At 47.1% G+C, this 17,764-nt stretch overlaps 1 long non-coding RNA gene across 4 annotated transcripts in view; it reads left to right on the forward strand.

The window, feature by feature from the left end:
- Positions 1–3,848: 3,848 nt before the first annotated feature.
- The window catches only part of LOC136645993 (uncharacterized), a 54,898-nt gene continuing 40,982 nt past the window's right edge, over positions 3,849–17,764 (forward strand). For 3 of the 4 annotated variants that reach the window (XR_010794183.1, XR_010794182.1, XR_010794186.1), the window contains exon 1: positions 3,850–3,932. This is a non-coding gene — a long non-coding RNA (uncharacterized lncRNA). Of the gene's footprint in view, positions 3,933–17,764 lie in introns of all 4 variants that reach the window. The other variant, XR_010794185.1, reaches the window with a different exon arrangement.

The following is a 17,764-nucleotide window of genomic DNA, read 5'->3' on the forward strand; positions in this document are numbered from 1 at the left end:
TCCCACACTTTGCACAGAGAAACCCCAGTAATGTAGTCTGAATGTGTATTCAGTGCTCAGTGAAACAATAGAGCTTCAACACACAAGAAGTTCAGGTCTGATCCCTGGCTACAGTCGCATCGCAAAAGTTGTAGGAAAAAATAACAGATACACCTGAGTCAGGTCTATAGCATAGGTCTATATACAGTACAGTAATTGGCACATGGACCAGTGACCTTGTCAGGATCGAGTTTCATGACAGGCCTTACTCAGGTGTTTGTCTAACTTCTTTATTTCTCAGACTGCCTTTTATGTTGCCCAGCTTCCTTCATCCCACCCAGCCTTATGTTTGCTCTGTTGATTGCAAGTATGTGCAGATCATTTTCCCACTGAACCTCATTATCGGTCTACCTCTTTACTTCATGGAGGCAACATACTTAGGGCACAATCCTACCCTGTGCTGGAACAGGCAAGCCAAGAGGCTTGTGCTGTTTCCAGTGCAGCATAGGGGCCCAAAGCGGCTCAGCCAGAAGCAAGGGGAAACTTTCCCCCTTACCTCCAGGTAAGTCGCCTTTGCCCCATGGGTCTCCTCGGACATTTGCCACCTCCTGAGGTGGCACAAGTTTGAGAAGAGCAGAGTGGCTTGAAGCTGCTCCGATATCCCCAGGAACAGGGGTTAGGATCTGACATAACTGCCGGATCCCAGCTCTGCCTCCCAGTCTGCACCCGCCCGCCCCCAGGGTCGCCCATTGCTCGCCCTCCCCCACCCTGGAATGCCTCCCTCCCATCCACCCCAGAGCCCTGTGTCAGCCCAGCTGGGCCAATGCAAGGCTCACTGGGTAAGTTGCCACAGAGGCTGGATTCAGCCTCCGTGTGCTGACTAACCTCTGTGCGCCAACATAGCTTACTCCCAAGGAGGCATAAACGTACTTTACGGCTTTAAGGGACTTGAGCAGGCCCATGGGCACTTCTGGATTGCACTCTTAGTTCATTATCACCATTATGAAATCCATAATCTCACTCACCACCCAAACCAGGGTGAGCGTCCCATTGCTTTATGGCAAAGATGATGCCAGAAAGGAACCCCACTCTCTCCAGTGGAAGTGGGAAGGGGCTGGGGACTGTCTATGGGCTATATAGCTCTCCCCCACAGATCCAAGCTGAGAGAATGGCTAGAGATTACTGTTTAGTAGTAACTGTGGAGCTCATAGCCTCTTTGCCACTCAAATGAGCCCCAGAAGTTTCTTTCAGCCTGAAAAAGTCTGGGGTGGCTGTCTTGGTGGCAAGTGAAATAGCATCAGAATCCCTTTGCTGCCCAAATAAGCCCCTATCTTTCCTCCTGGTTACTATTAAGTTGTGTGTGGCAGCTGCTCTTGGAGACTGCCACCAAATCAAGCACTAGGTTTTCCTTCTGGTTCCAAGTTGGGAGGGACTTGGGTGAGTTAGGAATTATGGCTATGCCAACCACTATTCACTTGGATGTGTCTACATATGGAAACTAGAAAATGACCATGAGCATCATCCAAAACATTGGGGCAGCACTAGGAAAGAAACAGCAGACAGATGGCAGAAAAGAAAGAAGAGATTCCAAAGGGAAGACGGAAAGGTCTCTTGAGACAAAAAGGAAAGACACATTCAGAAATAGATCAGAAATATTAGTCCAACAAAGAGGCACAAGGGAGCATTTATTGATCATGACAGAAAAAAAGGAAAAGGCAAAGACAGAGTATGGCTGGAAGAGATAAATATAGTCAAGGTACACAACCTCCTTTCCAGGAAAATCTTCCCATCTTCCCCCTCCCATCACTGTCCCTCAGAAAGGCTTTGGAAGCTGTCAAGGAGAACAATCAAAACAGATCTATATAGGCACAACTTACTCTGCAGTCTTGGAATTTTTTTTTTAAAGGAAGCAAATCACTTTAAGGCAAGTTTTCCAAATTATGCTGGATATTGCAAGGCTTAGTTTCTTCTAATTTCCTTCTGTTCACATAGCCTGAAGCAAAGAGCCATTTCTCTAACAAATATTCTGACAGGCAACAATGAATTTCATTATCAGGTTGTCTTCAAAGACACTGCTGTTGACAGATGTTGCAAAGTTGGCATCCAAACAATCAGAAAAACGGTCTTGACACTTATTCCTCTTTGAGGTCATGAATTATCTTGGGTTTGCCCGTCTTTATCTTCTTCATTTGTTGATTCCACCTCATCATCTATCTATCCAATTCTGACCCCTCCTCAAATGACTGATTGCTTTTATTTCATATGCCATCTAAACATCTCCATCAACTAAACCGATGTCTGAGCTTGTTCAATCCAGAAGTTCCTTGGCAGTATTCATATAATACTACAAATGGGACAGAAATAACTTGTCTTCTCAAAGGGTTTGAACAGCAAATGGATTTAGGATATTCATATTACACTGTTCCACTTTGAAATGTCCTTTTGATGGCCGTCACTCACTTTTAGCACACAAGTCACACATCAAGTGCATGTTTACTCAGAAATAAATCTCACTGAATTTAGTAGGACTTACTCCTAAATCAGTCTAGACATATTATTAAATAGTCCTTAATTACAAGAGAAGGTTCCTGTTTCCGGGTTCTTAGCCCTAATAAAATTCTGTCCTGATTTCAGGTTTGGTTGTTTGAGATGTAGATTCCTTTTAAAACTTGTGTTGTGTACATTCATCCAAATACACTAGAATGATTTGGGCTTCAGTCTCTTCTGCTAAATCTCCACAAAGTAAATATATAAGAGAGGAGTGAGGCAATGCATCTTGAATCTAGTGCACATTAATATAAATGCTCATGTATGAACACAAAATGCCAATGCATTGCTTACTTTATTTGGAAGCTGGTGTGGTTTAGTGGTTAGTGTTGGAAGACCTGGGTTCAAATCCCTGCTCAGCCATGAAGCTTTCTGGGTGGCCTTGAGCTTGTTGTGAGAATAAAGGGAAAACCATGTATACTCAGAAATTTGATGGTAAGACTGGAATATAAATAAAAATAAACTACCTTTGACATGTATGCTCTGTGCATAGCCAGACAGTAAATGTTGCTGAATGTGTTTGAGTCGTAGCCATTCCATATGAATTAGCTTCACTGTGGGATTGAATATTCAGCTGAGCGTTCTTAGGAAATGGATATATTCACACTACTAAAGATGCATCTGAATGATGGGAGCTTTGTGATCAGCCATACCAGCTTGTGGAGATAGGGGTTACGGTATCTGTACATTTTTCCCCTCAAGACAAAAATGGGGGGGGGAATGGATGGACAGGACAATTTAGATTGAGAAAACACCACTGGAGGGCAGGATTAAGAAAAATGCTCTTTTATGCATTTTGGCTCTGTTTCAATCTCCTCTAGTTGCTTTCTTTCTTTTTACTTTTTTTAAATGCAGGAAACCTGTCATGAATCTTCCATCCTCTCTTTTTGTTTCACCTTTACACATCTTCTTCAGAAGCGAAGACCAAACAACTTATTGTAGAGGAAATGCATACAAGGAACAGTGGAAAGGTATGAAAATAAATGTTCCAATTACACCAATGTCCCTACACTCATCTATGAACTATTGGAGGGCATGGATGTGGAACCTTGGCTTGGGATTTCCTTCCATTGTCTTTTTACCCCTTTATTTTACTCAGGTTTAAAAGGTACAGGTTGTGCCTCGTTATCCACTGGTATTCTGTTCTGGATTTTAAAAAAATCAGTGGATACCAAATCAGTGGAAAAATAGCTTTGAAGACCCATTTCCAGTTTTCTTGCTCCTCCATTGCTCCTAATGGAATAATTTCATTCCATTAGATTCCATTATTCACTCCATCTAGTGGCTGAATGCAGAATAAATACTGATGCATTCTGGGGTGAGAATGAAGGAGCAAGAAACCTGGGTCTTTAAAGCTATTTTTAATCCTGAGACGCTTGCAACTGGTGAAGTTTAACAGCACAAAGGTAGGAAATTGGTGCTTTTTTTCCTTGTTATGAGGCATTTAAATGTGGACTTCGGTACCAGGGGTGAGTCATATCAGTGGATTCCAAGGTCCCACCTGTATCAAGATGATTTATATAACACTTTTCAGCAAGAAGTTCACAAAACAATTCACTTATCAAAACAAACAAGAAAAAAGTTTCCTGTTCCAAAATAAAAAGACACAAGAAAAGATGCTATGCTGGTAGGGATGAATAGGGAGAGGGCTCTGATGCTGCTAAACGTAACAGAACAGCACTTTTGAAGGTGCTTTGCACAATTCAAGGGATTGAGCAACAAAGGACTAATATTTCAGGGATCTTAAAATAGCTCTTGTTCCCAAAATATAGCAGTCTAATTCTGTAAAGGAGTTGATTTAGAATTATACTTAAAACTTTAATGGAGGTTCAGTATAGATCAGGGGTGACAGACATAAGGCCCATGAGCCAAATGTGCCCCACAGAAGCAATTTATTCACCCCCTATTATAATAGCGTTCCCCCAAGTGTGATAATTGAGCTTTTTCATATCTTGAAAATATGAACAAGATTTGCACATTTTCTCTTCTCTCATTTGCAGCAAATGAGTTTCTATATGAAAACAAAATGCTTATTTCTGGCCATTATCTGCTTAATGATGTCACCATGAATGCCAACTTTGGCCCTTTGTATGAAACAAGTTTGACATCCCTCGTCTAGATCTTTAACAGGCATTTGACCAGCACAAATTTAGGAAAGCATGCAGAGTTGCACCTGTTCTGTTCATCTTGTTATGCAGCTGTTAAAAAGGCAAAGGGTTTTAGTCAGGATGAAAAGTGGCAACCGTAAGCAGAGGTGATCTTTAGGGCACAATCCTAACCAACTTTCCAGCACTGGCTTATCTGTGCAAGTGGGGTATGTGCTATATCCTGCAATTGGGAGGTAGTCACAGAGGCCTCCTCAAGGTATGGCAATGTTTGTTCCCTTAACCATAGGTTGCATTGCTCTAATGCTCTTATATCAGTGCTGGAAAGTGGGTTAGGATTGTGCCCTTAGTGTGTATTCTTAGGAGGCAAAAGACACTTTGTATGTATTGTGTTCTTATGTCTTTTTTCAACAATAAAGCATCCAGCACACACACCATGCTGAGCATGACTGAGTCAAAGAAGGACTAGTGGCAAATAAGGTGAAATTAAGGTTGCAATCCTACACACACTTCCTATTGAACTCAATAGGACTTATTTCTGAGTAGACATGCATAGGACTGGGCTGTAGGATTGGACAAGATAAAAACCTTCCTGCTTAGGAGACCTGCTGCTTCAGAGATGGTGTGTTCAGCTGTTCTAGCAGTGTTACATACCCCTTAAAACTGAGGTATTCAATCTGTGCGTCCCACCTTCCTGGGGAGACATGGCTATCTGCCAGGGGCATCGTGAGGCATCTCCAGGAGAAAGGTGGCCATAGCTGCAGGACCAAGTAGAGTAGCTGTGCTTCTCTGCTCAGCTGCACCTGCTGCCTCCCTACTTGCTGCTTTTCTTTGGCTGGGTGGGGCAGTATGAAACATGGTGGGGGGAGATGGGAGAGAAGGTTGGCTGGGCAGCAGTGGAGATGCTGCATATCATAAGCACAGGGCAAGCTCCTGGCAGGCTTCAAACTGGGAGGCAAGCAGTGCTTTCCTCTGCTTGGGAAGGAGGGAGCCCAGCCTGCTCTGGGGGGTTGTCCAAATGCCCCAGCTGGCATTACTCCATCTTGCCTGGGGGGAACAGGGGTTGCATCTGCATGTTGGGGTGTATGTGTGTGAGCAGCCCCCATCTGCTTTGGAGGTGAGTTGGAATCTTGCTCTGTGTGGCTGCAATCCTGTCCACACTGGGAGTAAGCCCCATTGACTCAAATGGAACTTACTATGTAGACCTACATAGGCTTGGGGTCTGTGTCAGCTTAACCAAGGATCCTCACCTTCCTCCTTTTCCTCCCCTTTTAAAAAAGAGAAAAAAAGCCACTCCTGATGGCTTTGTCTCCAAAAACTGATTAAAAAATAAAAATCCTCATTCCTTTTCAGCCATTCCCCTTTTTCCTCCTGCCTCCTGGGGGGGGGGGGGGTACTTCCCATATTATTATTATTATTATTATTATTATTATTATTATTATTATTATTATTATTATTATTATTATTATTATTATTAACAGTATTTATATACCACTTTTCAACAAAAGTTCACAAAGTGGTTTACAGAGAAAAATTGAATAACTAATGGCTCCCTGTCCAAAAAGGGCTCACAATCTAAAAAGATGCAACACCAGCAGATAGCTGCTAGAAAAGACACTGCTGGGGGGAGGTAGGCCAGTTACTCTCCCCCTGCTAAATAAAAGAGGAGCACCCACTTTAAAAAGTGCCTCTTAGCAGTTAGCAGGGGTTAACTGTTGTTGGCTGCTAAATGTTGGCTGCTGTTGTAAGACAAAAGGCACAATCCTAGCTAGGTCTACTCAAAAGTAAGTCCTATTGTGCTCAACGGGACTTACTCCCAGGAAAGTGAGGTTAGGATTGCAGCCAAACAGTCTCTGGGTCTCTATTTGCATCAGTTTGCAATTAGCAGATGCACACAAAACAAAGTCTTCCCGTCCCCCAGCAAATTCATGACTTCCCCCCTCCCTTTCCAAAACCCTCCAGGTGTGCTGCTAACAAACTCAGGGCACAAGCCTAACCAGGCCTAGTCAGAAGTAAGTCTCATTTTGTTCAATGGGGCTTACTCTCAGGTAAGTGTTGCTAGGATTGCAGCCTCAGAGTGCTGGCAGCTGTTTTTTTGTCTCTAGTGTATAATTATAACACCTTCATCCCCATTTTGGGGGTAACTGAGGTGAGGTGTTGTACTGGGGAGCTGTGGCCAATGGCCACAAGGATCAGGGAAGCCGGGCTGGAAAAGTTCGAGAACCACTGCCTTAAAAGAACACACTCCCAGGTTGGGAGTATGCCTGAACCCTGCTTCAATGTCTAGATGCTGGCCATGGCCCAGGGGGCCTTTGCCCAGCTTTGATTGGTATGTCAGCTGTGTCTGTTCCTCAAGTTAGATCTTGTTGTGGCTGTCTGCACCTTATCTCTTATTTGGATTACTACAACACACTCTAAATGGGGTTGCCCATAAAGACTAGCCAGAACCTACAGCTGGTGCAGAATGTAGTTGCAAGATAGTTAATCAAGGCAAAATATTGTGTTCCAGTTACCCTATGGTTCTGGCTGCCAGTTTATTTTCCAGGTGCAATTCAAGGTGATGGTTATAGCCTTCAAAGTTCTAAATTAGGTACATGAGGGAATTACTTCTGCCATATGAATCCACCTGTCATCTGGGGAAACCTTTTCCTGCATCCTGCAAGTGTCTGACATAAGATCAGAGGAAACAATCAGAAGAGTTTTCGATGTGGTGGCCCCCTTCTTGTGGAACTTGCTCCTCAGAAAAGCTCTCTGTGCTTTCTTCCTTTATTTCATCACTTTCTGAAAACCCATGTATTTTGTTTGGCTATTTCAAAGTATATTAGTGTATGTTAAGTGTTTTGATTGATTACTGCTCTCTCGCCTGTTTTATGGTGTTCCTTGTATTATTATTTGAATCCTTTTATTGCTTGGCTATTATATTTTAAATTGTACTGTTTCAGCCCAAGGTCTTTTGGGAGGGAGGCAGGACAAAATATTTTTAAATTTAAAAAAAAACAAAACACTTCTGGGGCTAGAAAAGCCAGTGAGCCCTAGTGCAGTGTTTCTCAATGTTTGTCCTCCATTGTACCCCTTCCCATGGTCCACCTATCCCAAGTATCACTGGAAGTAACTGGCAATGACATCATTGTCAGTTTCTTCTGGGGTGGGAGGCCAGATGTGACACAATACATACCAGTAGAAGGCTCAGGGGAGACAGGAGGGCTTTTTGGAGTACAGAAAAGCATGTTTTGGACCCTCTTACGGCTGAAGAAACACACTTCAACTACCTATCTCTACCTCTGGACCTGAATCAATGGGAAATTTTCCTGGTCAGCATCACAGCAGGCCATACTGATTTTTTCCCCCTGCTTTGCGAACATAAGAGCCCTGCAGGATCAGGCCAAAGGCCCATCTAGTCCAACACCCTGTATCTCACAGTGGCCCACCAGATGCCTCAGGGAGCACACAAGACAACAAGACACCTGCATCCTGGTGTCCTCCCTTGCACCTGGCCTTCTGAGGTAGCCTACTTCTAAAAAAAAGGAGGTTGCACGGTTGCTTGTAAGCCGTGATGGACTTTTCTTCCAGAAATCTGTCTAATCCCCTTTTAAAGGCACCCAGGCGAGATGCCATCACCACATCCTGTGGCAAGGAGTTTCACAGACACTCAATCTTAGGTGTATTGGTGTTGTGTGAGAGAGAAAAGAACATCCTTCTATCCACTCAATCTATCACCATATCCTGTGCCAAGGAGGTCCACAGACACTCAATTTAGCAGATGTCTCCTGGTTCTGGTGTTGTGTGAGAGGGAAGAGAACATCCCCCTATCCACTCTATCTATTGCCATATCATGTGGCAAGGAGTTCCACAGACACTCAATTTTAATGTCTGTGTCCTGGTTCTGGTGTTGTGTGAGAGGGAAGAGAACATCCCTCTATCCGCTCTATCTATTGCCATATCCTGTGGCGAGGAGTTCCACAGACACTCAATTTTAGTGTCTGTATCCTGGTTCTGGTGTGTGAGAGGGAAGAGAAACATCCCTGCATCCACTCTTATCTCCATATGCTGTAGCAAGGAGTTCCACAGATTAACCACACATGCTGGATAAAGAAATATTTCCTTTTGTCCTAACCCTCACTTTTTAGTATTCAATTTTATTCCATTTTAGTGGGTGTCACTTGGTTCTGGTGTTGTGGGAGAGGGACAGGAACACCCCTCCATCCGCCTCCCAATCCCATAGCATCCAGGCCAGATACCATCACCACCACATTCTGTGGCAAGGAGTTCCACAGGTTAATCACAAGCTGGGTAAAGATATGTTTCCTTTTGTCTGTCCTGACTCTCCTGACACATAGAACAAATTAGCATGACAGGAATATATTTTTCAGGCTCAGTGAAGTGAGGGGGGTTGGCCTGGATCTCCTTTAATCACTTGCAAACAGTCTCTGAAGCGTCCATTTTATTAACATTACAGTTCACTGAGGTGGTTTCCCTGAACACATTTACTCAGGAGTAAACCCCAGTGAGGCCAGCAGGGTTTACTCCTGAGTAAACACTGGCTTCCCTCTCAGGTTTTCAACTCGAAAGAGCACTTCCTCTAGTGCCACAAAACACGCAAGGCCGGGAGGAGCGAGCAAGCATGAGATCCATCCGCTCGACCCTCCCACCGCCATCTGAGGAGAGCGAGCGAGGCGCCCTTCTCTATGAGAAAATGGAGGGGGAGGGGCTGAACACAGGTCACGTGGACGAGCGACAGCGAGACGCGCGCACAGAAAACGAGATCCGCGTGCTTTGAAAAGCGCTGAACGAGCAACTCCTTTCATCCAGGGCTTCGTTCGCTCTGCGCCTGCGCCGCCGGCTCTTCCCCCTCCCTTCGGCGTTAACCACGCCTCCTTCGTTCTCCCAGGGCGGACGGATTCAAGTAATTCGCGGGCATTTCTCTGACGTAGTACGCGCCAGGTTTCTGCCAGCTTGATGAGGCTGCGGCGCCATCTGGTGACCGACGTGGCCGCATCACGCCCTCCCTCCTCCTCTGCCGCCTGCGCGCGCTTCCAACGAAAGAAGGGCCGGGACAGGCGCGAGCTCTTGTCAAGGACACGGGGTGGAGACGGGGCTGTGACTCTCCAGGGTGGACTGAAAGGCTCTTAGAGCTGTTGATGTGGAGTGGGGAGGATTAGTACAAATGTGTACTCAGGACGCAAGCTCTGTAGACCTGGATCTTGGTATGTTCCGTCAGCTTCTTGTTGGACCAGACTCTCTTTGTGAGTCTGGAAAACGTGGTAGCTGCTTTACCAATGAGTTTGTTTAGCTCAGTATCGAGAGAAAGAGTGTCGGAGATCGTTGAGCCAAGGTACACAAAGTCATGGACGACCTCCAGTTCATGCACAGAGATTGCAATGCAGGGAGGTGAGTCCACATCCTGAACCATGACCTGTGTTTTCTTCAGGCTGATGGTCAGTCCAAAATCTTGGCAGGCCTTGTTAAAACGATCCATGAGCTGCTGGAGATCTTTGGCAGAGTGGGTAGTGACAGCGAGTCTTGGACTCTTCGATCACAACAGGAGAGGAAACTGAACGCTTTTCACATGCACTGCCTCCGACGCATTCTTGGCATCACCTGGCAGGACAAAGTTCCAAACAACACAGTCCTGGAACGTGCTGGAATCCCTAGCATGTACGCACTGCTGAAACAGACGCCTGCGTTGGCTCGGTCATGTCGTGAGAATGGATGATGGCCGGATCCCAAAGGATCTCTTCTATGGAGAACTCGTGCAAGGAAAGCACCCTACAGATAGACCACAGCTGCGATACAAGAACATCTGCAAGAGGGATTTGAAGGCCTTAGGAGTGGACCTCAACAAGTGGGAAACCCTGGCCTCTGAGCGGCCCACTTGGAGGCAGGCTGTGCAGCATGGCCTTTCCCAGTTTGAAGAGACACTTGGCCAACAGTGTGAGGCAAAGAGGCAAAGAAGGAAGGCCCATAGCCAGGGAGACAGACCAGGGACACACTACACTTGCTCTCAGTGTGGAAGTGATTGTCACTCCCAAATTGGCCTTTTCAGCCACACTAGACGCTGTTCCAGAACCACCATTCAGAGTGCGATACCATAGTCTTTCGAGACTGAAGGTTGCCAACAAGGTGTGGAGGAGCTCGGAGGTCGAAGGAGACCTCCTGTACTGTTCAGTATATGAAGCGCAGTTCAGTCTAGTGAACACAATTAGTATACTTAATACATACTATTTCTTTGCTCTGTTTCATTAGCCACCCTGGCAGAGACATGGCGGTGGGGGGGGGGCAGGTGAGGCAGAGCCTCCCCACTGCCGCCATGTGAGGTGCCCAAGCGCCCGCAACCCATGTGCTCTTGAGGCAGAGACTCTCCACCCACCGGAGTCCTTTGAAAAGCGCCGCCACTGTGTGAGACACCCAAGCACCCACAACCCATGTACTCTTGAGGCAGAGCCTCCTCACCAGAGCCCTTGGAAAAGCACTGCCACTATGTAAGGTTCCCCAGCACTCACAATCCATGCACTCTGCTCCAACCTACAAGCGCTGCTAATGCTCCACATGTGGGTTGTGGATGCTTTAGTGCCTTGCACAGAAGCAGTGCTTTTAAAGGGGCTCCAGTGGGGTGGCTCTGCCTCACCTCCCCCCCCCCACCTACCACACACCGCTGCACCCTAGCACGGTCATTTTGTGGAAAGGGGTGGAATATAATAATAATACCAACAATAAATAAATAAACTAACAGTGGGAGTGTTAGGTAAAACAATTGTGAGCTGTGTGAGAGTTTTTGTTGGGAATTGCTGAAAACAGGAGTTAAGAATCTAACACCCCTTCTGGATCAGATCAGATGCCCACTTAGAGCCCAATTCTATGCATGTCTACTCAGAAGTAAGTCCCAATGTGTCCAATGGGGCTTACTCCCTGGTAAGTGTGTATAGGATTCTTGCCTTACACCCCAGTCCTTACTCAGAAGTAAGTCCCAGTGTAATAAATGGGGCTTATTCCCAGGTAACTGTGGATCAGGGATGTGCAGTGGGTGGGGAGGCAGGTGAGGCAGAGCCTCCCCACTGGAGTCCTTTGAAAACTTCCATGACCATGTGAGGTGCCCAAGCACCCACAACCCACACATGAAACATTGGAGTGGTGTGTGGGGGTTGGAGGAGAGCATGTGGGTTGTGGGTGCTTGGATGATGGTGCTTTTCGAAGGACTCCAGTGGGTAGGCTCTGCCTCCCCAGCCTCCCCACCCACCAAATGTCCCTGCTGTGGATTGGATTGCAGCCTTAGAGCCTAATCCTAGGCATGTCTACTCAAAAGTAAATCCAAGTGTGGTAAATGGGGCTTACTCCCAGGTAACTGTGGATAGGATAGCAGCCTTAGTCTAGCAAGTCAGATGTTTTTGGGAAATGTAAAGGCATGAAGGCAGCAAACTTTCCCTGATGCAGGGGTGTATTTTCTCCTTTAACAGGAGCAGTGTTGCCAGCAGAAGTACTCAGGTGTTGCCTTTTGAAAGTTGCAGGCATTACAGATTCAGTATCTCTTATCCAGACTGCTTGGGATGGGATTTTGGATTTGTCTGAATTTTGAAATAAATGCATAAATATAATGAGAAATGCTTTCTCTTCTCTTTTCACTGTTACCCATGAGGGGGCTGCTGGTCTCTTGGTCATTTTTCAACAGTGTCCATACAGATGCACACCACAGAGTAGAGAACAGAACTTACAGCCTGCATCTGCTCTGTATGTGGGAATGAGCACAAGACCTTCTAGTGTTCACACTACAGAAAACAAGTCTTGGACAAAAAAGTCTGGATTTTGGAATAGTCCAGATTTCAGATGTCTGGATAATGGGTAATCTACTTGTTTATGTTTATCTGTGAAATTGATCCATGCTCATGTGGGGAGGGGGAAAAGAACTCAGCCTGCAGGAGGAGTTACATCATAAGCAGTATATTCAGGTGCTGTATTTGAGACTTATTTTATATAGTCCTTAGTGCACAAGGGAAATGTCTTCACTAAGACTCAGCAGGAGGAAAACTGATATGTGTCTGCTTTGGGGAAATGTGACACATCTGTACTTTTAACAGGCTACTATGTATATGCTTTTAACAATGATTCAGTTGGACTTACCCTTACTCTTGGGTAAGTGTGGGTAGGACTGTAGCCTTCGATTGTTAAAAATTTTCCTGCTTGATGATGTCACTTTCGGTCATGACATCACTTCCAATGGGTCCTGAAAGATTCTCATTCTAAGAAGTGAGTCCCAGTGCTAAAAGTTTGAGAACCACTGATAACCACATGATCCTAGGCATGTCTTTTTATATCTAGGGAAGATTTATAGTGATGGAGTTAATTGTCCAGTAGGTGGCAGTCACAGCGTCTATTCTAAGATTTGCTAATACCGTTAAGCAATGAGAGTACAGTATAGGACAAGCCACTTGGAGCTGCAGTGTTACTCTGTAAACAGGTGGAATAACAAACTGGATGCTGCTCACTGACCTACACAGAAGACAAACCTATACATAATATACTCTCCTTAGTTGAATTCTACCCCAGTGGAAGTGAATGTGCTATTTGGTTTGTGGGAAGGGGCTGCTCTGTGCCATGGTTGAGATAATAAGTAGTGAGAAAATCACCTAAGCAGTGATTTTCAGCCAACGTACCATTGGTACATTGGTGTGCCACAAATGGTCTGCAGGTGTGCCATAGGAGGACTATGGTATCGCGCTCTGACAGGTGGTTCTGGCACAGCGTCTAATGTGGCTGAAAAGGCCAATCCGGGAGTGACAATTCCTTCCACAACGGGAGCAAGTGCAGTCTGTCCCTGGTCTGTCTCCCTGGCTATGGGCCTTTCTTCTTTGCCTCTTTGCCTCAGACTGCTGGCAAAGTGTCTCTTCAAACTGGGAAAGGCTATGCTGCACAGCCTGCCTCCAAGCGGGCCGCTCAGAGGCCAGGGTTTCCCACTTGTTGAGGTCCATCCCTAAGGCCTTCAGATCCCTCTTGCAGATGTCCTTGTATCGCAGCTGTGGTCTACCTGTAGGGCGCTTTCCTTGCACGAGTTCTCCATAGAGGAGATCCTTTGGGATCCGGCCATCATCCATTCTCACGACATGACCGAGCCAACGCAGGCGTCTCTGTTTCAGCAGTGCATACATGCTAGGGATTCCAGCACGTTCCAGGACTGTGTTGTTAGGAACTTTGTCCTGCCAGGTGATGCCAAGAATGTGCCAGAGGCAGCGCATTTGGAAAGCGTTCAGTTTCCTCTCCTGTTGTGAGCGGAGAGTCCATGACTCGCTGCAGTACAGAAGTGTACTCAGGACGCAAGCTCTGTAGACCTGGATCTTGGTATGTTCTGTCAGCTTCTTGTTGGACCAGACTCTCTTTGTGAGTCTGGAAAACGTGGTAGCTGCTTTACCAATGAGTTTGTTTAGCTCAGTATCGAGAGAAAGAGTGTCGGAGATCATTGAGCCAAGGTACACAAAGTCATGGACAACCTCCAGTTCATGCGCAGAGATTGTAATGCAGGGAGGTGAGTCCACATGCTGAACCATGACCTGTGTTTTCTTTAGGCTGATCGTCAGTCCAAAATCTTGGCAGGCCTTGTTAAAAGAGCTGCTGGAGATCTTTGGCAGAGTGGGTAGTGACAGCTGCATCGTCGGCAAAGAGGAAGTCACGAAGACATTTCAGCTGGACTTTGGACTTTGCTCTCAGTCTGGAGAGGTTGAAGAGCTTTCCATCTGATCTGGTCCGGAGATAGATGCCTTCTGTTGCAGTTTCAAAGGCCTGCTTCAACAGGACAGCGAAGAAAATCCCAAACAAGGTTGATGCAAGAACACAGCCCTGCTTCACGCCACTTCGGATGTCAAAGGGGTCTGATGTGGAGCCATCGAAGACAACAGTGCCCTTCATGTCCTTGTGGAAGGATCTGATGATGCTGAGGAGCCTGGGTGGACATCCGATCTTGGGGAGAATCTTGAAGAGGCCGTCCCTGCTGACCAGGTCGAAAGCCTTCGTGAGATCTATAAAGGCTATAAAGAGTGGCTGTCGTTGCTCCCTGCATTTCTCCTGCAGTTGTCTAAGGGAGAATACCATATCAGTGGTGGACCTGCTGGCTCGGAATCCGCACTGTGATTCTGGATAAATGCTCTCTGCAAGTACCTGGAGCCTCTTTAGTGCAACTCGGGCAAACAACTTTCCTACAATGCTAAGGAGAGAGATGCCACGGTAGTTGTTGCAGTCACCCCTGTCACCTTTGTTTTTGTACAGCGTGATGATGTTTGCATCCCTCATGTCTTGAGGTACTCCACCTTCTCTCCAGCAGAGACAGAGGATTTCATGCAGCTCAGTAGCAATGATCTCTTTGCAGCACTTTAGGACTTCAGCAGGGATGCTGTCTTTTCCAGGTGCCTTGCCAAAGGCAAGGGAATCCAGGGCCACATGAAGTTCTTCTAGGGTTGGTTCACTATCAAGCTCCTCCAGCAAAGGCAGGCACTCAATGTTGTTCAGCGCTTCTTCGGTGACTACATTTTCTCTGGAATATAGCTCAGAGTAGTGCTGCACCCAGCATTCCATCTGCTGCGCCCGATCCTGGATGACCACGCCTGTGGCAGACTTCAGAGGGGCAATTTTCTTCTGTGTTGGACCTAGGGCCTGCTTGATACCGTCATACATCCCCTTGATGTTGCCTGTGTCAGCTGCTACCTGTATCTGGGAGCAGAGCTGAAGCCAGTAGTCGTTAGCACATCTCCTGGCAGTCTGCTGGACTTTGCTGTGAGCAGCTCGGAGGACCTGCAGGTTGTGCTCACTGGGACAGGCCTTGTGTGCTGCTTGAGCTCTCCTCTTTTCCTCAATGACTGGTGTGAACTCAGAGTGGGCTTCAAACCAGTCTGCCGTCTTGTTGGTCTTCTTGCCAAATATGGACAAGGCGGTGCTGTAAACGGCATTCTTGAAATGTTCCCATCTGTTGGATGTGTTTGCATCGACCGGGCCTGGAAGAGATTCCTCAAGCGCTCGTGCAAATTCCTCCACTTTTCTCTGATCCCGGGTCTTGCTGGTATCAATGCGAGGTCTTCGATACAGTTGCTTTGTTTGCAGTTTCACTCTGCTGCACACCAGGGAGTGGTCAGTGTCACAGGCAGCACTCTGATAGCTGCGTGTGATCTTGGTGCTGGGAAGGCTGGAGCGTCTGGTGAGAATCAGGTCAAGCTGGTGCCAGTGCTTTGATCTTGGGTGTCTCCAAGAGACTCTATGTTGGGGCTTCGTGTTGAAGAACGTATTGCTGACACAGAGACCATGATGACGGCAAAACTCTAGCAGGTGTTGGCCATTCTCGTTCATCTTCCCAATGCCGAACTGACCTAAGCAAGTGGGCCACGAACTGTTATCAGCACCAACTCTAGCATTGACATCGCCGAGGATGAACAATGGCTCTTTTACGGGGATCTTCTTGATAGTGGTGGCCAGGTCATCATAGAATTTGTCTTTGGCTTCTGCTGGAGATGACAAAGTCGGTGCATAAGCACTGATGAGAGTGACAGGTCCTGCTGATGACTGAAGCTGCAGGGACAAAATTCTTTCACTTCCCACAGTAGGTGGGATGATGGACTTCAGCAGGGAATTTCTGACTGCAAAGCCAACACCATGTTCCCTGGTTTCGTTTGGTGGTTTTCCCTGCCAGAAAAATGAGAAATTTCCCTCTTTGACAGATCCGGAATCTGGCAGCCTAGTCTCTTGAAGGGCGACGATGTCCATCTGCAGTCTGCTCAGCTCCATGTCGATGACAGCTGTTTTGCATGCGTCGTCTATTTCTTGCAGGTCATCAGAGAAGCCAGGTGTCATTGTCCTAATGTTCCAGGTGCTCAGCTTTAGGGCAGGAGTTTTCTGTTTTCTGTTGCATGGTGCAGAGTTGTCGATCCGCTTGTCGGTTTTCACCCTAAACCCCATGCACCCCGTGAGGTTAACGGACCGTGGCGAGGCAGCACCTTACTGACTGGGGACTGCCCAGCTTAAGGCGGGCGGTAGCTGCCCAATGAGATGCAATGATCTCTCCCACCGTCGGAAGCAGCCCCTGGCGTCACGCTTTACGCCAATTGAGCGAAGACTTATAACCGGTAAACTGCTGCTTCCCATGTTGTGCCAACGCCGTATGGCGAAGTTGGAGTGTCCTCTCCAGTGCGCGAAGCCTGGGTAAAGAAGGCATGGAGGATAGGCTGTTACCCATGTAGCAAATCCCCCCTCTCCACGTCGCTGGAATGGTCCAATGGAAAGGCAGAAGCCAATACGGTTGGTTCCAGCGGCGTCGCAGGAGTTGCCAGAATGTGACTGTGTTCAGCCACTGCTTCAGGGACTCCGGCTCCTGATTTTGCCTCGAGGTTGACTCCTGAAGCCTTTTCCACAACTGGATATAGCCACAAGGCAGTGGAGGTTTGGGATCAGAGTTTTTCTTCTCCTAGACGAGCTGCCTTCCCCCCCTCCCGCCCCGGATCCTCCGTTTCACTCACACATCACTCTTTCCAATTTCCAGGTACCCACAATGCCCTTCCCCCCCGCACCTTCCGTATCACTCACACATCACTCTTTCCAATTTCCAGATACCCACAATGCCCTTCCCCCCGCACCTTCCATTTCACTCACACATCACTCTTTCCAGTTTCCAGGTACCCACAATGCCCTTCCCCCTCCCGCACCTTCCGTTTCACTCACACATCACTCTTTCCAATTTCCAGGTACCCACAATGCCCTTCCCCCTCCCGCACCTTCCGTATCACTCACACATCACTCTTTCCAATTTCCAGATACCCACAATGCCCTTCCCCCCGCACCTTCCATTTCACTCACACATCACTCTTTCCAGTTTCCAGGTACCCACAATGCCCTTCCCCCTCCCGCACCTTCCGTATCACTCACACATCACTCTTTCCAATTTCCAGATACCCACAATGCCCTTCCCCCCGCACCTTCCATTTCACTCACACATCACTCTTTCCAATTTCCAGGTACCCACAATGCCCTTCCCCCCCACACCTTCCGTTTCACTCACACATCACTCTTTCCAATTTCCAAGTACCCACAATGCCCTTCCCCCCGCACCTTCCGTTTCACTCACACATCACTCTTCCAATTTCCAAGTACCCACAATGCCCTTCCCCCTC

The sequence above is a fragment of the Tiliqua scincoides genome, chromosome 3 (genome assembly GCF_035046505.1).
Source record: "Tiliqua scincoides isolate rTilSci1 chromosome 3, rTilSci1.hap2, whole genome shotgun sequence".
In the NCBI taxonomy this organism is placed as follows: Eukaryota; Metazoa; Chordata; class Lepidosauria; order Squamata; family Scincidae; genus Tiliqua; species Tiliqua scincoides.